Here is a 19,624-nt window from a genome sequence, read left to right as displayed (position 1 = left end):
GCAGGAGGCAGCCAATCAATGATTCTCTCTCATCATTGATGTTTCTATCTCTCCCTCTCCCTCTCCCTTCTTCTCTGAAATCAATAAAATATTGAAAAAACAAAAGGAAAGAAAATTAGCCTCACCTGGTTCTAATTACTACAAGCAGGAACTTTCCTTCTTTCATGTTCTCTTTGTCTAGATTACTCAACATCACTAAGGTGATTCTACCTGCCGATTAAGTGACGTTCACCAGTGATCAATAAATTAATTGTTAATGTTTTCTTTATTTTTTTAAAGCGCAGTTAAAAACTATTGACTTAATAGTTGTTGGTTTTTTGTTGAATGACAATTAGAAATTTCATAGAGATTTAGATAATATGAAAATGATTTTTAAAATGGAATTTACTTGGGGGAGGAGCTAGCATTTAACAAACATTTCCCAGGAGCAAACAAAGAATGGACAGGCACCAATTCGTCTACCAGCATAGAATCATAACAACAGAAATGTGGAGAGAACTTAGAGGCAATCTCTAACTCCATGCCCTTCTTACATAACCCCACCCCTCATTTTAGAGTTAAGGATGATAAGGCCCAAAATGGTGAAATGACTTACTCAAGATCACACAGCAAGATAAGAAAAGAGCAGGCCTGGAATGAACACTAGCTATGTCTTTCCCGTGCAGTCCCCAGGGTAGATCTCTCTACATTGTCTCGGAATGGATTTGCCATCTCATATAGAACTTGACCCAAGTTAGAATTGATCCTCCCTGTCCCCCCAGAGATCCCTTGCCAAGGACAACTACACTTAGTAAATGCCCTTAATTCTGGAGGGAGTGAGGAGAGTAAGAACACTCCGTTGGGTTGCAGGGAGTTCTGCCATCGAATTCAACATCTTGGATCTGGGGTGCTGTCGCCTGGATGAGAGGATGCTGAAAGATTTGCGATTCTGTGATTCTTCCATTGGGTCACTGCTCCTCAGAACACTCCTAAAGATAGTGATGACATTAAACATGAACACTTATTAAGTACTATATGCCTGGCACTGTGCACAGCACTTATAGGCATTACCTAAAAAACAACTTTGTGAGGTGAGGTGGTGCTACTGATTATCTTACAGATTAGAACAAAGGCTTCGAAAAGCTCAGTCCCTGACCCAGGACTAGGCATCTATAAAATAACTGAGCCAGATTTAAACCCAGGTTTGTCCGATTTCCAAGACTCACTGAGGTATCAGAAAAGATGGACTCCCATGAAATGTTTCTTTCCTTTCTAGGAAGAGGAAAAAGCCACCCTGAATGTTGGTAGTTGATCTCCATAATGGCAATGTCATACTCGTTTGTTTGACACTTGGTGTTTTGATGATCTCTACACCACATGCATTTTCTCTTTGGATCTCTGCAACAACCCAGTGAGGAAGCCTGGGAAAGGTGAGATGATGCATGTTTTAATAACCCTATCTATGACTGACAGATATCGCTAAGTACTTGATAAACTCCAGATGCCAAATCAAGAATCTCATTTCTGCATGATCAATATTCAGTTGTTCTGAGTGGCCAGCTGGGTATAAAGCAGCCTGGGGATACGGGAAGCCGGTTTTGGGAGTCTGGCTGGCTACGACTGGATCATATGTCTCTGTCTGGGTTTAAAGGTGACTCAGACTTGGTAACCTGCCCACATTGACATAGTTAGTGATCCCAAACCACCGGGGATCATACCGTGACCTCCTGGCTCATAGGTCAACGCTCAAGCACTGAGCCATTCCAGCCGGGTGTGATCTGCCTTTCTTTAAACTTCAAATCCCTTTTCCCTGTTTTTAGAACATCTGTTCCTAGATGCACCACTCAAAATTAATGAAATTTGATTTTAAAAATTTTAAATTAAAATCAAGTCTAAATTGTACTGATATCATCACCTCTCTACAACGCCCCCCTCAATTTCTCCACATCCCCCCCCTCCTTCTCTTCCATCCTTTCTGTCTTCCATTAGCCAATATGAAATAAGCACCTACTATAGACCAGCCACTGGTTGGAGACGTAATTGTGTGCAATCATAGGTGATGTCTCAACCTGGGGAGATGTAGGTGGGGGAGACAGACACCGATCAGACACAGCGAGCATGTGTACCAAGGGAGGTATTCATAAGGTGCTCATCTAGTTGAGACCAGGGAAGGCTTCTCTCAGGGAGTGGCACTTAAGCTGAAATATAAAGGAACTAGGAGGCCCTAGCTGGTTTTTCTCAGTGACAAGAGTGTGATGATTCTGTACCTCTGCTGCCTCCTGCACAGCCCCCACTGGGGATCGAGCCCACAATCTGCGCATGTGCCCTGAGCGGGAATTGGACCATGACCCCTTGGTTCATAGGTTGATGCTTAACCATTGAGCCATGCTAGTGGGCGGGAATAAAAGCTTTATACTACTCTGACTAACCCATGAAATGGAATTAGAAGAAAATATATGAATGAACTGGTAAAGGAACGGATACTGACAGTTTCCTTATAAGCATGTTACAGGCAGCAGCAGTTCCAGTTCCCCTTTTACTGGCCTCGACCACAGGAGTATAGCAGGTGCCAATGGCTGGCCAGGCCTGCAGCATCCTGTACCCAGAGATCATCAATAAAACTGGCAAAGAGAAAAACAAACAAACAAAAAACAAACACCAGATGCCGACACACGGAAGAGAATATCAAAACCACCTGATAGCTGGAATTCGAAACTGCATGTCACCAGAATTTCTTAGTTTCCCTCTCCCCACGAGCCCCCTATGAAAGCCTTTTGCCTGCCCTGAGATGTTAAGGCACGAGCCTGCCAGCTTTTCCGGAGGGCACCTGAAGAAACCACTTTCCTTCCATCAGCACCTGTGTCCTGTGTTTGGCTTCACAGAGGCAGGCAAAAAAAACCCTGAGGGTCATCCGGGCTGGTTTCAATCCCATTCATGAGGGCTCAACCCTCATGATCTAATCACCTCCTTGAGGCCTCCACCTCCAAATATAATCACACTGAGATTCATATCTCAACATATAAAATTTCAGAGGACACAAATATTCAGTCTATAACACCCAACAATGTCTTTTTAAAATCAATAGTCCCTTTAAGCTTCAATATCTCTTTATGGCAATCTCATTGCTAAGTACTCTATTTTCATTACCTCCTTTGATTATCCATACGAAGGAAAAGAGTTGGACTGAGGTCCAATAAATTCCCCTAGGACACCCAGCTGGTGAATTGCAGAAAAAGACATGATTCCAAGTCTGCTTATATCTAAAGCCTTTACATCACTGCCATGTTACTGCCATGCTTCTACCCACCTTTCCAAGGCAATCAATCTACTGGTATATAATATATATGGAAAACTTATACAACTCGACAACAACAAAACAAACAGTCCAATTAAAAGATGGAGATAAAATTAAGTTAAATTAAAAAGAACAAAAAAATAAAATGGGGAGAGGACCTGAATAGACACTTTTCCAAGGAAAATATACAGACAGCCAACAGATATATAAAAAAAAAAAAATACTTAGACCATGCAGTGCCCATAAGAGAGGAGCGTTTCCCAGATCATGCAGTGCTGGTAAGAGAGGAGCGTTTCCCAGACCGCAGATCCAAGCAACAGCAGCCCCCTGATCACCGCAGCCTCCTGATCACCACAGCCTCCTGATCACCACACCCTCTGTCTGTGGAACAGCAGCTGTACGTGAAGCCTCCCCCCACCAGCCAGAAGAGCCATCACAGCTGTGAACAACACCCACCAGAGGAGCTGCTGCCAACTGGAAAGCAGCTGCTACCGCAACCGTCTGAGCAGCAACCACAACCCAAGGAGCCCCTGCCACCCAGGGAGCAGCCACTGAACATCTCAACATCTACATATGTCAGCGAGATCAAACATGGGTAGGCAAAGAAACCCCCAAAGGAAAGAAAAGGAGGACTCTCCAGAAAAGCAGCTAAGTGAGACAGAGATATGCAACATGACGGAAAAAGAATTCAGAATAAGGTTCCTAGAGTACATGCACCAGATGTTCAAGAAGCAAGAAGAAACAGATGAAAAACTCAACTACTTATGCAAGAAGCTAGAAGAAACAGATGAAAAAATCAACAACTTAAGTAAGTCCCAAGAAGAAATGAAGAGCGACATAGCTTCAATAAAAAACTCCATTGAAAGTATCAACAGTAGACTGGGAGAAGCGGAGGACCGAATTAGTGAATTAGAAGACAAGGAAGCAAAACACACTCAAACTGTATGGCAAATGGAGAAAAAAATTAAAAGACAGGAGGAGAGCCTAAGGGAGCTTTGGGACAACATGAAACGAAACAACATACGAATAATAGGGGTGCCAGAACAACAGAAAGATGAACATGGATTAGAAAACCTATTCGAAGAAATAATATCAGAAAACTTCCCTGAGGTGGGGAAGAAAAAAGTCACACAAGCCCAGAGAGTCCCAAACAAGGTGAACCCGAAAAGACCCACACCAAGACACATCATAATTACCATGGCAAATGTTCAGGATAAAGAGAGAATCTTACAGGCTGCAAGAGAGAGACGGAAAGTAACATACAAGGGATCTCCCATTAGATTATCAAATGATTTCTCAACAGAAACACATCAGGCCAGAAAAGAATGGACGGAAATCTATAAAGTGATGCAAAGCAAAGGACTGAATCCAAGAATACTCTATCCAGCAAGGCTATCATTCAAAATTGAAGGGGAAATAAGAAGCTTCACAGACAAAAAAGGGCTAAGGGAGTTTATCACCAACAAGCCAGCCATGCAAGAAATGCTAAAGGGACTGGTGTAAAAAGAAGAAATATCAAGCTCAGAAAGAAAACAGCCACACACACACACACAAAAAGAAATGGCTACAAACAAGTACCTTTCAATAATAACTTTAAATGTAAATGGACTAAATGCTCCAAACAAAAGACATCGAGTGGCTGAATGGATAAAAAACATGACCCATACATCTGCTGTCTACAAGAGACCCACCTCATTAGAAGGGACTCACACAGACTGAAAGTGAAGGGATGGAAAAATATCTTTCACGCAAATGGGAAGGAAAAGAAAGCTGGGGTAGCAATACTTATATCTGACAAAATACATCTCAAAGTGAAGGCCATAACCAGAGATAAGGAAGGCCACTTCATAATACTAAAGGGATCAATACAACCAGAAGATATAACCCTGGTAAACATATATGCACCCAATGCAGGAGCACCCACATACATAAGAAAACTTCTGGAAGATATCAGGGGAGAGATCGACAACAATACAATCATAGTAGGGGACTTTAATACACCACTGACATCACTGGATAAATCCGCTAGACAAAAACTCAGCAAAGAAACAGCAATCCTAAATGACTCACTAGATCAGATGGACTTAATTGACATCTTCAGAACACTTCACCCCACAGCTGCGGAATATACATTCCTCTCAGGTGCTCATGGGACATATTCAAAAATAGACCACATATTGGGTCACAAGCAAAGTCTCCACAAATTCAAGAAGATTGAAATCATAAAAAGCTTCTTTGCAGACCACGATGGCATAATGTTAGAAATAAACTACAATAAAAACAACCCAAAATACTCAAACACTTGGAAGCTGAATAGCATGTTATTAAATATTGATTGGGTTACCGATGACATCAAAGAAGAAATTAAAAACATCCTGGACACTAATGACAATGAAAACACAACAATCCAAAACCTCTGGGACACAATGAAAGCAGTCCTGAGAGGAAAGTTTATAGCTCTACAGGCCTATCTCAAAAAACAAGAAAAAATGGTAGTCAATCATCTAACTCTACAACTCAAAGAATTAGAAAGAGAGCAACAAGAAAACCCCAGAGTGAGCAGAAGGAAGGAGATAATAAAGATTAGAGCAGAAATCAATGAAATAGAGACCAAAAAAACAATACAGAAAATCAATGAAACCAAGAGCTGGTTTTTTGAAAGGATAAACAAGATTGACAAACCCCTAGCCAGGCTCACCAAGAAGCAAAGAGAGAGGTCCCAAATAAACCAAATCAGAAATGATAGAGGCGAAATAACAACAGACCCCACAGAAATACAAATGATTGTTAAACAATACTACGGGCAACTCTACTCCAACAAACTAGACAACCTGGAGGAAATGGACAAATTCCTAGAAAAATACAACATTCCAAAACTCAATCAGGAAGAATCTAAAAACCTCAATAGGCCAATAACTATGGAAGAAATTGAAGCAGTCATCAGAAAGCTTCCAGCAAACAAAAGCCCAGGGTCAGACGGCTTCACAGGGGAGTTCTACCAAACATTCAAGGAAGAACTAAAACCTACCCTCTTCAGACTACTACAAAAAATTCAAGAGGAAGGAACGCTTCCAAGCTCATTCTATGAAGCCAGCATCACCCTAATACCAAAACCAGGTAAAGACATCACAATGAAAGAGAATTACAGGCCAATATCCCTCATGAACATAGATGCCAAAATCCTCAACAAAATCTTAGCAAATCGGATCCAGCAGTACATCAGAAGGATCATACACCATGACCAAGTAGGATTTATCCCAGAGATGCAAGGATGGTACAACATCCATAAATCAATAAATGTGATACATCACATAAACAAATTGAAAGAAAAAAAAAAAAAAAAAAAATACTTAACATCATTAGTTGTAAGGGAAATTCAAATCAAAACTATAATGAGATACCACCTCATACCTATTAGAATGACTATTATCAATAAGACAAGGAATAATAAGTGTTGGAGAAATATGGAGTAAAGGGAACCCTTGCACAGTGCTGGTGGGAGTGTAAATTGATGCAAGCATTATGGAAAATAGTATGGAGCTTCCTCAAAAATTAGAATAGATCTACCACATGACCCAGCTATCTCTCTTCTGGGTATCTACCTCAAAATTTGAAAATATTTATTGGTAAAGATATATGTTCATTGCAGCATTATTCACAATAGCCAAGACATGGAAACAATATAAGTATATTTTGATGAGTAATGGATAAAGAAGATGTGGTACATATATGCAATGGAATACTACACAGCCTTTGAAAAGATGAGATATTGCCATTTGCAACAACATGGGTGATTCTTGAGAATATTATAGTAAAATAAATCTGATGGGAAAGGAGAAGAACCATATGATTTCCCTCACATGTGAGCTATAAAAGAGAAAGCAACAAACAAACAAAAAACAAACTCATAGATTCAACAGTATGGTAGTTACCAGAAGAGAGTGGGGGGTAGGGGAAAGATGAAGAGGGTAAAGGGAATGAAATACATGGTGATGAAAGGAAGCTAGACAGGTGGTGGGCACACAGTAGTGTATATTGATCTTGTGTTATTACAAACTTGTACACATGACATTTATATAATGTTATTAACAAATGTTATCCCTGCAAATTTAATTTTTTTTGTAGCTTTATTTTTTTTATTGTTTAAAGTATTAGAGTATTACATATGTCTCCTTCCCCACCCCCCCTTGACAATCCCCCAGTCTCCCCTACCCCCCAGTGTCTTATGTCCATTGGTTATGCCTATATGCATGCATAAAAGTCCTTTGGTTGATCTCTTACCGCCCCCCACCCCTGCAAATTTAATTTAAAAATAAGAAAGCTGTGATGCACATCTTTATATATTTGTACTCTTGTCTGATTATTGCCTCAGTGCAGTTGGTGATTTAAAAAGTCAGGCAGTTTTTGAAGTTCCTGATTCATATGGCCAAACTGGCAACAGAAAAACTTGAGTCTTTACTAGTGTATTCTATTCCCTGCCCATTGGTCAAGAGAGTATTTTTGCCATTATGCCAACAAAGAAAAACATGACTTAAAAAATATATTTTGCACTTCAGTTAATTTGTCTTGGGGTCCAGACAAAAAGATTGAATCCACTCTACCCCGTTTATTTTTTTTCTTTTTATCTTTTCTTCTTACTGTAGCCCTTTTTATTCGGGCCTAGTCCTCAGGCATTCTTTCGAAGTGCAGAATTTAGCATGTACTCCCACACAAGGCAGATAAATGGGAGAACATGTAGGAAAAACAGGCTGCTTATCATTCACTTGGTGTTTACAATGAATCCTGAACACATATTTCTCTGATGTGTCTGCATAAATCTTTAATTTTCATGCATAATCAAATTCTTAATGCTGATGAAATTCTATACTTAGAATAACTTTTCTTACCAGCATCTCAACTGTGTTCTTTCATCTTTAAGAATTTTGGGAAGGATAACCCATGGGCACAGACAATAGACTGGTGAAGGCTTGGGAGGGGTGGGTACAGGGTGAAGGGGCTCAATGAGAAAAAACAAACAAACGGGACATCTGTAATACTTTCAACAATAAAGATTAATTCAAAATAAATAAAGCCCCAGCCAGTGTGGCTCAGTGGATAGAACATCAGCCTGAAGATCAAAGGGTCCCGGGTTTAATTCGGGTGAAGGGCACATGACTCAGTTGCAGGGTCCTCCCCAGCTCTGGCCCTGGTCAGGGAGTGTGCAAGAGGCAACCAATCAATTTGTTTTTCTCACATTGATATTTCTTTCGGTCTTTCCCACTCTCTTCCACTCTCTCTAAAAATCAATGGAAAATACTGGTATAATAAATAAAGCAGCTATACATATTTTTAAAAAATCATGTTTACTCCCAATTTAAAAAAAATTAAATAAATTTGAGCGAGGGAAAATAAATAAACAAAATAAGTAAACTTGAGAAACCTAAGAGAGAAAAAAGATAGTTGGGAAGGGCTTAGAGAACACGAATAAGCTTGATCTACCTTGCTAGGGCAAAAGTTGGATGGGATGGACAAGGAACCGAATGATGTCTTTTCACTCCCAAAGATTTCAGAATTGCACTGTGTTCCTGGATCTGTCCCCTTTAAACCAGGTGGATAGTTTTAGTCTTGCTAGAATGTTCTTTTTGGCCCTGATGAAAAGTAGCTGACTGGAAGAGCAGCAGCAGATTAACAATTAGTTCCACTGCTGTTAACACTGTGACAGCATTCTGTCCACCACACAGGCCAAGACTGACGTTTTTCTGGAGAGGTCATACATATATATATATATATTTTTTCCTTTTTCATATGATCGCCTTTAAAGCCCTCTCGATGTTTCACTGAATCTTAAGGCTTGTGTGGTGCCTTACAGATGTGAGTGCTCCTAGGAATTGGAGCAGTTGTCAAAAATATTATGTTTTGTGGATGTGAAATATTATGACAATGGCCAGGCTACGGTTCCCTGAAGTGCTGGGAATGGTCACAGGGACAGAGGTTCGGATGCGTGTCTGCTGGCTTGGAGCCAGTGAACAACAATGGTGGACAATAGTGAGACTTCTGAAATGCCCCATGAGGTCACGGCAGAAATGGCCACCCTTGCCATGCCTTCCTGGAATAGGGACTAAACATCCTGGAGCAGTAAAAATCAAAAGTGGAGACAGACTGGTCTGTCCAGAAACAACATCGTTCCTCCTGGAGACACTCTCACGTAACCACTCTGGAACTTTGGTTCCTCGCATACAGAAACTGGGACTGAGGATGTGATGTTAAAGGCATTGGAAACTATAAAATACTTACTCTTACGTTTGAGTCTTCAAATTCAGAAAGGAAAAATAAACAAGTCTTCTGATGACAATATCGGGTCGTATTGCTGCTGGAAAGCTGTTGCTATGATAAGCAACCTGCACTCAACTACCGCAGATGTTTTCCTTTCTCCTCTTGTCCCCTCCTTCCCCCGAGCCACTGAAAACACACACACTGTCTCTCTCTTACAAGTTGTTTAAGACATACTTAATTTTGCCCAGCTGGTGTGGCTCAGTTGGTTGAGTGTTGTCCCATGAACCAGGAGTTCATGGTTCAATTCCCAGTCAGGGCACGTGCCCGGGTTACAGGCTTGATCCCTGGTGAGGGGCATGCAGGAAGCAGCTGATTGCTGTTTCTCTCTCATCAATGTTTCTATCTCTGACTCCTTCTCTGTTCCTCTCTCTAAAATCAATAAAACCATATTTTTTTTTAAAAAAAGACATACTTAATTTTGTCCTAGTACATCTAGTATGTTAGACTAGCAAGGAATTAGGAAGCTAGAAGAAAGAGCTGCCTTGATTATAGCATTTGAGTTGGAGTTTGTAAGACCATCCACTTCTTTTCTTCTCTCTTCTGATCTTCCTCTTATCACCACTTTTCTCTTTTCTACTCTCCCTTCCCTCTTTCTGCATTCAAAAACTTCAATACGTTGACTTAGATTCTTTTTTTAAAAAGTTTTAATTGATTTCAGAGAGAGGAAGGGAGAGGGTGAGAGGGATAGAAACATCAATGATGAGAGAGAACCTTTAATTGGCTGACTTCTATACAGTCCCTACTGGGGATTGAACCTGAAACCTGCATGTGCCCTGACCTGGAATTGAACTGTGACCTCCTGGTTCATAGGACCATGCTTAACCACTGAGCCTTGGTGGACGGGCTGACTGAGATTCTTAATTAAGAAAAAGCCTCTGGTATGTAGCCAGATCTTTCCACAGCATTCTCAATGAGGAGAGCTCGGTGTTTGGCCTAACTTGACCACAGTCTTTGTTAATAGTCTAAAATTAAAGAGAACTTTGCTTTCTGTTGTCAGAGCCCCTCTGGAAACACCAAAAATAGTGTCTCAGCTGGTACTCAGACTAATTCAACAGGTCCAAGTTTTTTTTCCCTTGTCTCCTGTTAGTAGGGGGAAAAGTGATGAGAATAATAATGGAAGCTTTGTAGTACTGAAAAATCCATCCAGTTTAACCTCAAAAGTTTTAGTTAAACATAATTCATCTTTTATGTAATAAAATGCCATTAAAAAAAGATACACAGAAAAGGTAGGGGTTCTAAAAATGTCAGATTATCTGTAAAATATTAAAATACTTTAGAAAAATATAGGAGAAAAATGTGAAAAAGGGTTAACCTAGGAGGTGGGTATATGGCATTTGTTATACTATTTTTTTCTCCTTTTCTGTATGGCTGAAATGTTTCACACACACTTCAAAATTTCATATATGTAATATTAACAAAAGAATAAAAAATTAACCCGATCTTCATAAATAAAGAACCAAAGTGTATTAGATGAATTTGGTATTCTCTCTCCCACGCTAAACTTGCTGGCTCTTCCAAATAGTATAATAGATAAAAACTCTTTACTATGTTACTGGCTCCAAGAAAAATGATCACTATCAAAATGCGTTTCATTTTTCAGAGGCCTTGACTTGTTTCTATCTTGCTCTCTCCAACCTCTGCTTTGGGGGAGATAAAGAACAAAGAAAAGAAAAAGATGGGAGGCAAGGCATCGAGACACAACTTCATGGGGTTTTCACTTGCTTTGGAGAAGTAAATAAAATGAATCTTTCTCAGCAAACAGACAGACAGACAAATGACAACCAGTTCTGGGTTCAAAAAAATAATACTGATGACTTTTAAGAAATAAACTTGCATAATCAAAACTCGAGAAAAACGGGTGTGGGGGGGGGGGAGGACTTAACTACTTTTAGGGTCTACATATAATTTTCCCATTCACACATTGTCTTAATGTCTCCCCACGGAGGGAGGATTGTACACTGTCCTATAAACCAGTGCTTCTCAGATTCTAATGTGAATCTGAATCGACAGAGGATCTGGTTACAACGCAGACTCTGTTCCAGCGGCCCTGAGGTGAGGCTGGTGATGGTAGTGCTGCTGATCAGAGGACCACAATAAAGAACAAGGCGGTAGTCCAATGTCATTGAATAGCTGCATCCTTTGCTGCCACTGACAATAAATAAGCTGTAGAAAGAGTGGCATTTGAGGTGATGGCTCATCCTACATTTTCTTATCATATAAGTCTGAATATTCCAGGCCATGAACTCTCAGTGGGCATAATATTGCTCCCAAAGAGGGAAGAAATTTTGTGTGGAGGGTGAAAAAAGCTTAACCAGATATACAGTATATCAATGGTACTGAAATGTCATGGAGGCTTTTAAGAAAATGTCTAAAAAAGCTACTTGGATTTTGGCAAGTGGGTTTTCTGCATCTATTGACATTATAATGTGCTTTTTTTTTGTTGTTCTTTATTCTATTATATAGATTATTACATTGATTAATTTTCATATTAAACCATCCTTGTATTCCTAGGATAAATACCATCTACACTAATAAAAGAGAAACATGGTAATTAGCGTACGACCGCTACCCTTCCCATTGACTAATCAGCATATCCTTATACAAATTAACTGTCAGCCAAGATGGCAGCCGGCAGCCAGGCAGCTGGAAGCGAACATGAGGCTTGTTTGCTCCAGTGACTGCAGACTCCAACGTTTCCCGCCTGACTTGCCGGCCTCTGAGCTGCAACTCTAAGAAACTTTGTAACAAATATAGAAGCTAAACAAAACCCCAGAAACCAGCTTTCAGCTGGCCGGGATCTCAGAGCTGGAGTTATACATTGTTTCGATTATAGAACGCAAACAAACCAGATACCTGTTTTCAGCAGCGGAAGCCTCAGAGCTAGAGCCAGAGCTAAAGCTGGCCCAGAAAAAAAAGAAAAAAGAAAAAAAGGAGCAGTTGGGAGCTTCAGTCAACTGCCAGCAGCCCTCAGCCCCTCACCCAGACTGGCCAGGCACCTCTGTGGGGACCCCCACCCTGAAGGGTGTGTGACCAGCTGCAAACAGCCATCATCACCTCATCCAGGCTGGCCAGGCACCCCAGTGGGGCCCCCCATCCTGATCCAGGACACCTTTCAGGGCAAACCAGCTGGCCCCCAGTCCTCTATCCTATATAGTAAAAGGGTAATATGCCTCCCAGCACCGGGATCAGCGGAGCCACGAGGCCTCCTGGCACCGGATCAGTGTGACAGGGGGCAGCGCCCAAACCCCCTGATCGCCCTGAGGCTCTGTGTGTGACAGGGTGCGGCACCCCAACCTCCACCCCGCTCCCCCACAGGCCCTGCTCTGTGTGTGACAGGGTAGAGCCATAACCTCCCCATTGGCCCTGCCCTGAGTGTGAGAGTGGCGGTGCCCCAACCCCCTGATCCGTCCTTCTGTGTGTGTGACAGGGGGCGGTGCCCTAACCCCCCTATCGGCCCTACTCCGTGAGTGACAGGGGGGAGCTCCCCAACCCCCTGATGGGCCCTGCTCTGTGTGTGACAGGGTACGGAGCCCCAACCCCCCTGATGGGCCCTGCTCTGTGCATGACAGGGGGCAGCGCCCCAACCCCCTGATTGGCCCTGCTCTGTGCGTGACAGGGGGTGGCGCCGCAACCTCCCCATCGACCCTGCCTTGAGTGTGATAGGGGGCAGCGCCCCAACTCCCCAATCAGCCCTGCTCTGAGCCCCACCAAGGGCTGCACCTAGGGATTGGGCCTGCCCTCTGCCACCCAGGAGCAGGCCTAAGCCAGCAGGTCGTTATCTCCCGAGGGGTCCCAGACTGCAAGAGGGCACAGGCTGGGCTGAGGGACCCCCCCTTCCCCCCTCCCCGAGTGCACAAATTTTTGTGCACCGGGCCTCTAGTCTATAATAATAAAAACATAATATGCTAATTAGACCGGAAGTACTTCTGGATGACCTTCCAGACAAAGCCGGGGCTGGCAGCCCAGGGAAGGAAGGCCTACTCTTGCACAAATTTCATGCATCAGGCCTCTAGTTTAGTCAAAATATATAATCTTTCTATACATTATTGGATTCAGTTTGCAAGTATTTTGTTGATTTTCCCCCCTCTATCTCCTTGTCTTTGTCTGGTTTTGGTATCAGGGTATTTTTGGCCTCATAAGAGATGGAGATTATTCCTGCCCCACCTATCTTTTATAAGAGTTTGTAATTTAGCTGGTGTGGCTCAGTAGTTGAACAGAGACCTATGAACCAGGAGGTCACGGTTTGATTCCCGGTCAGAGCACATGCCCAGGTTGCGGGCTCATCCCCAGTGTGGAGCATGCAGGAGACAGCCAATCAATGATTCTCTCTCGTCATTGATGTTTCTATCTCTCACCCCCTCTCTATCTCTGAAATCAATAAAAATAAATATTTTTTTAAAAAGGAGTTTGTAAAGAATTAGTATTCACTCTCTTTCAAATGTTAGGTAGACTTCACCGGGAAAGTAACCTGAACCTGGTCTTTTATTTGTGGGAAGTTTTTAAGTGGCTAATTTGATCTTTTTAATTGTTATAGGCTTTTTCAGATTTTCTACTTCTTCTTGAGTCAGTTTTGGTAGTTTGTGTCTTTCTAGGAATTTTCCCATTTCATCTAGGTTATCTAATTTTTTAGTATACAGTTGTTCATTGTTTTCCTTATAATCACTTTTATTTCTGTAAGTTTGGTAATAATGTGCTTTTTTCATTCCTGATTTTAGTGATTTATGTTTTCTTTCTCTCTCTCTCTCTCTCTCTCTCTCTCTCTCTCTCTCTGTCTTTTTTCTTTTTGATGGGGGCGGGGGCAGTCAGTCTTCCTAAAGATTTGTCAATTTTATCTTTTCAAAGAAACAGCTTTTGGTTTCATGATTTTCTCTATTTCATTGATTTTTGCTCTAATCATTATTATTTCCTTTCTTTTTTAAAAATACATTTTTATTGATTTCAGAGAGAAAGAGAAAGGGAGAGAGAGATAGAAACACCAATGGTGAGAGAGAATCACTGATCAGCTGCCTCCTGCACAGCCCCCACTGGGGATCAAGCCCGCAATCCAGGCATGTGCCCTTGACCAGAATTGAACCTGGGACCCTTCAGTCCGAAGGCCAATGCTCTATCCACTGAGCCAAACCAGCTAGGGCATATTATGTTCTTTCTTATGCTAATTTTGGGTTTATTTTGTTCTCCTTATTCTAGTTCCTTAATGTGTGAAGTTAGCTATTGATTTGATACACTTTTTAATGTAGGCATTTATAGCTATACATTTAGGAAGAAATGGGAGTTAACTTTGGCCTGAAGAAGATGTAATAATCCGATAGAAACCCACCAGTAGTACTGCCTTATAATTTTCCTTGGATGCCTTTCGTTAGCCTCTGATTTTATGGCCAGGCAACATTTGGTATGAACAAATTAAATTCATAAACTTTTTAAAAATAGTGACAATTATTCTAAGAGTTCAATAATTTCTAATTTTGGAGGATGATTTATTTGATAACAATTGTGAAACATTCTCAAACCTGTCATGTCTAGTAATTCTGTAGTCTGAGAAATTGTCATAGGCATTTGCAAGCACGGCAGAAATTTAATAAACTGTCGCCAAACCATTTGCTTGTTTGCATGCCAAGGTTTCCTTCCCCACATCACATGCAGTGCTCTGCTGCCAACAGTTATCAAAATACTCCCACAGTTGTCACAGAGAGAATTGTTCAGGGAGTTTTATTGCTTTATTCTTATTGTCCATACATTTCACTGCCTGGCCACTTCTATGTGGAGACTTATTTGAATAACCTGACTAATGTCAGATTGGAGCAATTAGATATTAAATAATGGATTGAAAAATAAGAATATCTGAGATATAGCTATATAGCCAGAGCCATAGAATGCAGTGAGAGTGGAAAAGAGGACGTTCATACTTTATTCTCTACATGTTCCTAATGTCAGAATCTTTTTAAAATATATTTTTATTGATTTCAGAGAGGAAGGGAGAAGGAGAGAGAGAGAGAAACATCAATGATGAAAGAGAATCATTGATAGGCTGCCTCCTGCATGCCCTTTACTGGGGGCTGAGCCCACAACCCAGATATATGCCCTTGATCAGAATCGAACCCAGGACCCTTCAGTCCGCAGGCTGACGCTCTATCCACTGAGCCAAAGTGGCTAGGGCCTTAATGTCTGAATTTTTATAGAGAGATTATGTCACTTGTACAATGTAAAAATAACGAAAAATGTAAACACAGTTAAGAGAGAAGGAATCTAAAGGAGCGAACAGAGAAGAGCCTATTTAGACCACCTCACTCTGATTGAAGATATGCAACTGTGTCGTACAAGCCTTTATAATAGAATTTAGAGATAAAATCCAGCCCTTTGAACCAAAGAGTGATAAGAAGCTAAAATTACTGGCTTTGAATTTGCATGTTCTGCAATGACTCCAACAGGTAAATGCCAGGCCAGGTTAAAAAAGCTTTTGCATATAAAACAAGAAAGGTATTTCTTGGAAAGAAAGAAAGATGGTAGATTAGAGGTGATGACCTTGGACCTCAGTCACAAATTCAAAGAAGTATGAAAAGTGTAGCTTTTTGTTATGGTGGTTCAACTTGTCCAAATGTTACCTTGAGATAAGGACGAGACCTCTGTTCTGATCTTGAAGGAAAGATTTCAATCGAGAGACAACGTGTAGAAAAGCAAGCAAGAAGCTATTGACTGTGGCAAAAGCACATGTAGGACACTGAAATAAGGAAGGGCATAGAAGAAGCAATGGGAGAGCCTAGGCTGGCTGCTTCGGTCCACTAAGAAGCCAGAGAAAAGGGGGCCTTGGAGACGGGTTCAGGGGGTGAGCCCAGGATGAGCTGCCGCTACCCATTGCTCCCTTGATTGCAAGTCTCCTGGGGCCCCTTGGAGTTTAGGAGGTATGTGCCTGGGGGGGAAGGAGAGGGAAAGGGAATGACACGGGTGTGCTCCCTGGAGAGAGAGGATGCTGGGACTTTCGTTTTCAGGGGCTTTAAAGGCTGAGCATTTAGGGTAGGTCTTCGGGGAGGATCAATAGAGTATTCATCAACCTTTGCAGATGTACCAAAATGAGATTTATTCTCTTAATTTGTCCTTGGGTGTGGTTGGCAAATGGCACTAATTGGATTTCTATTATCTGTCTCCCTAGGTAGGGTGATTTAAGCTATCTACCCTCTGGTCGGGGAGAAGTGCAAATCATTTACTCATAAGTGTCCTTGGTTTAGGAAAGATAGGATTTCTAGGTGACAGCAAACTGCTGTTTAACTATCTATCTGAGTTTCCCTATTCTGCTCGTCCTGGAATTTTCCTAGCTTACTCTTTTATAACACAAGGTCATGGGTTGAGAAGTAGAGATGTGCCCGGCTGGTGTGGTTCACCGGTTGAGTGCCGACCTAGGGAGTAGGAGGTCACAGTGTGATATCTGGTCAGGGCCCCTGCCAGGGTTGCAGGTTCAATACCCAGTAGGGGGCGTGCAGGAGGCAGCCGATCAATGATTCTCTCTCATCATGGATGTTTCTATCTCTTTCTCTACTTTCCTCTCTCTGAAATCAATAAAAATATATTAAAAGGAGGAGAAGAAGAAGGAGAAGGAGAAGGAGAAGGAGAAGGAGAAGGAGAAGGAGAAGGAGAAGGAGAAGGAGAAGGAGAAGGAGAAGGAGAAGAAGTAGTGATGTGGGAACTAACCTAGGCTTGATTCCCTCACCATGCTGCACTTTATGAGTTAATCAGTGGGTGTAGGTGGCTTTGCACGGTTTTCAGGGTAGTTCAAGATTGGATGGAGAGGAGTGAGGACAGGCAAGTGTCATAGCCAAGGGATAAGGAACAAGACAGGAAAACTCAGGAGTTTAAAGCAGGGAAAAAAAAAAGTTATGTATAATTAAGAAAAGAGGATTCTGGAGGAAAGTATTTTGTTTCATCAAAAGAGCATTACCTTAGCCAATTCTTATCCCACTCCCAGGAGCCATGAACCCCCATCCTAGAAGACCCTAAGTGAGCTTGTAGGTGGTCTAACAGGCTTTCTCATTGTGAAATAGGACGGGAGTGGGGTGAAGGAAAAGTTGAAGAGTATATCTGTCCCTTTTCATCAAAGCACATCCATATTAACATGTGTTTGGGGGATTAGTACACTATCTTTGAAACCCTAAGCAAATGGGAGCAGAATTCTTGCAGTGCTCACAAAACTATGACATGAAGGATTTGGTGTGGCTGCTGCTGCGTGGGATGATTCAGAGCATTTTAGAGAGCAGATGCCAATTTTAGGAGTCCTGGCATTTTCCGCATACCCTGGTGTTTCTAATTATCTCAGATGCTACACTAGCATTCTGTATGACCTTGAGCCAAACACTAGTCTTTCTGTAACTCATCTTCTCTATGTGGTAGACGAGGGGGTGGAACCAATGATCCTTACTACCCACAGTCCCTTCAACTTGTGGTTTAATTTATGATTTTTCAGACTTACTGGATTACTCATACTGTATTCAACATTATTTGTCATTGAGGGTAAGAAATGCAAAAGTTGACTTTCTTAACACAATTTACACACACTTTTTATTTTTGTAAAATGAAACAGAAAATATTACCCACAAGAAAGTCTGTACCTCGGTGATCTGGATCCTTGGTTCTCTTTACAGTTGGGAAAGAGCTGGTACGATTTCCTTGAGGTGTAAGGAGGAAAGAGATGGTTTCAGGAGTGGTAGCAGAAGTGAACTATGTGTACATCTTTATATTTGACTGCGTTTCATTTCTCCAGAAACCACACACACACACACACACACACACACACACACTCATGCCACCTCAGCCCACTGAGGAGCTGAGAAGGAATGATGTTGAAGTAAAGGTACCATTGAGCCCCAGGGTGTTACATATGAATAGAAAGAAAAGCCATGGGTTGCACCTGCTTCTTTCTCTCGTTTCTCAGGAGTAGCAAGTCCATCCTCACCTGTCAGGACAGGTGGAAGCGTAGGATGTTGAGCCCTGATATAACTGATATGTGTGTGTGTGTGTGTGTGTGTGTGTGTTATGTAGGGAATGTAAACGCACAGCAAGTGCTTCTTTCATTATTTGATTTCTGAAATACAGCTTATTTGTGCTTTACCGACCTTCACTTACAGGGAGCATGACTGACCAAAGGCCCCAGTTGCTTAACTGAAATCCATCATGCTTGCTCAGATTTCCCCCCACCCAGCTCCCAGCTGAAGATCAAGTGTGGTGGGATTCTAAGGCATCCCTGCTCCTGGGACACTGGGGCCCCCCTGGTGGTGGACTTTGGCTCAAGGTCCGCCCCCCGCCCCCACCCCCCGCCCCGACAATGAATCTTCTTTAGGTTGCACAGGTCTTCAAGAATGCCTCCACTCTCTCATCCTTCCTTCTCCATTTCGCGTGCAGTCAATCTTACTTGGCTCCTTCCCATTTTCTCTCACAGGTATTTCCCCTAATAAAATCCTTACCCATTTAACTCTATGTATATATTTGAATGATCAGAGAGAGGCACCAAGAACTTTCAAGTACACAAAAGAAATTAATAATGGTGCCATCCTTTGGGAGGTTTTGGTAAGAACTTGTGAGTGGGGAAAAGAGCTGGGGGAGAGACTTTTCACTGGGTACCTTATAATGTATTTTTTATTTTCCAAGCAAGTACACGTGTACTAATTTAAAAATGTAAAATCGAATATTTGGATAAAAACACTTGCATTTCTCACTTTAAAAGCGAAGATAATTACACTTTCCCTGCTCAGTTGTGAAATAAGTTCCGGGCCATGGAGACAGGGCTATCTAGGTATGGGGTCTGTTTAAAATTTCAGTTTTAGAACTTATATGCAACACTGCTTAGGTTTAAGGTACATGTTTCAAAATCATTAATACGTTTAGTTAGCATCCATCACTTTATAAAGTTATAAAAAATGTTTCTTCCTTGTAATAAGAATTCAGGACTTACTCTCTTAGCAGCTTTCAAATATACAACACAGCACTGTTAGTGATAGTCACCATGTAATACATTACATCCCTAGTACTTTAATCTCATAACTGGCGTTTGTTTGT

The sequence above is a fragment of the Myotis yumanensis genome, unplaced genomic scaffold (genome assembly GCF_028538775.1).
Source record: "Myotis yumanensis isolate MYYU_CA2020_CCGP unplaced genomic scaffold, mMyoYum1.0.hap1 SCAF_2, whole genome shotgun sequence".
NCBI lineage: Eukaryota > Metazoa > Chordata > Mammalia > Chiroptera > Vespertilionidae > Myotis > Myotis yumanensis.
This window is presented reverse-complemented; position numbering follows the sequence as displayed.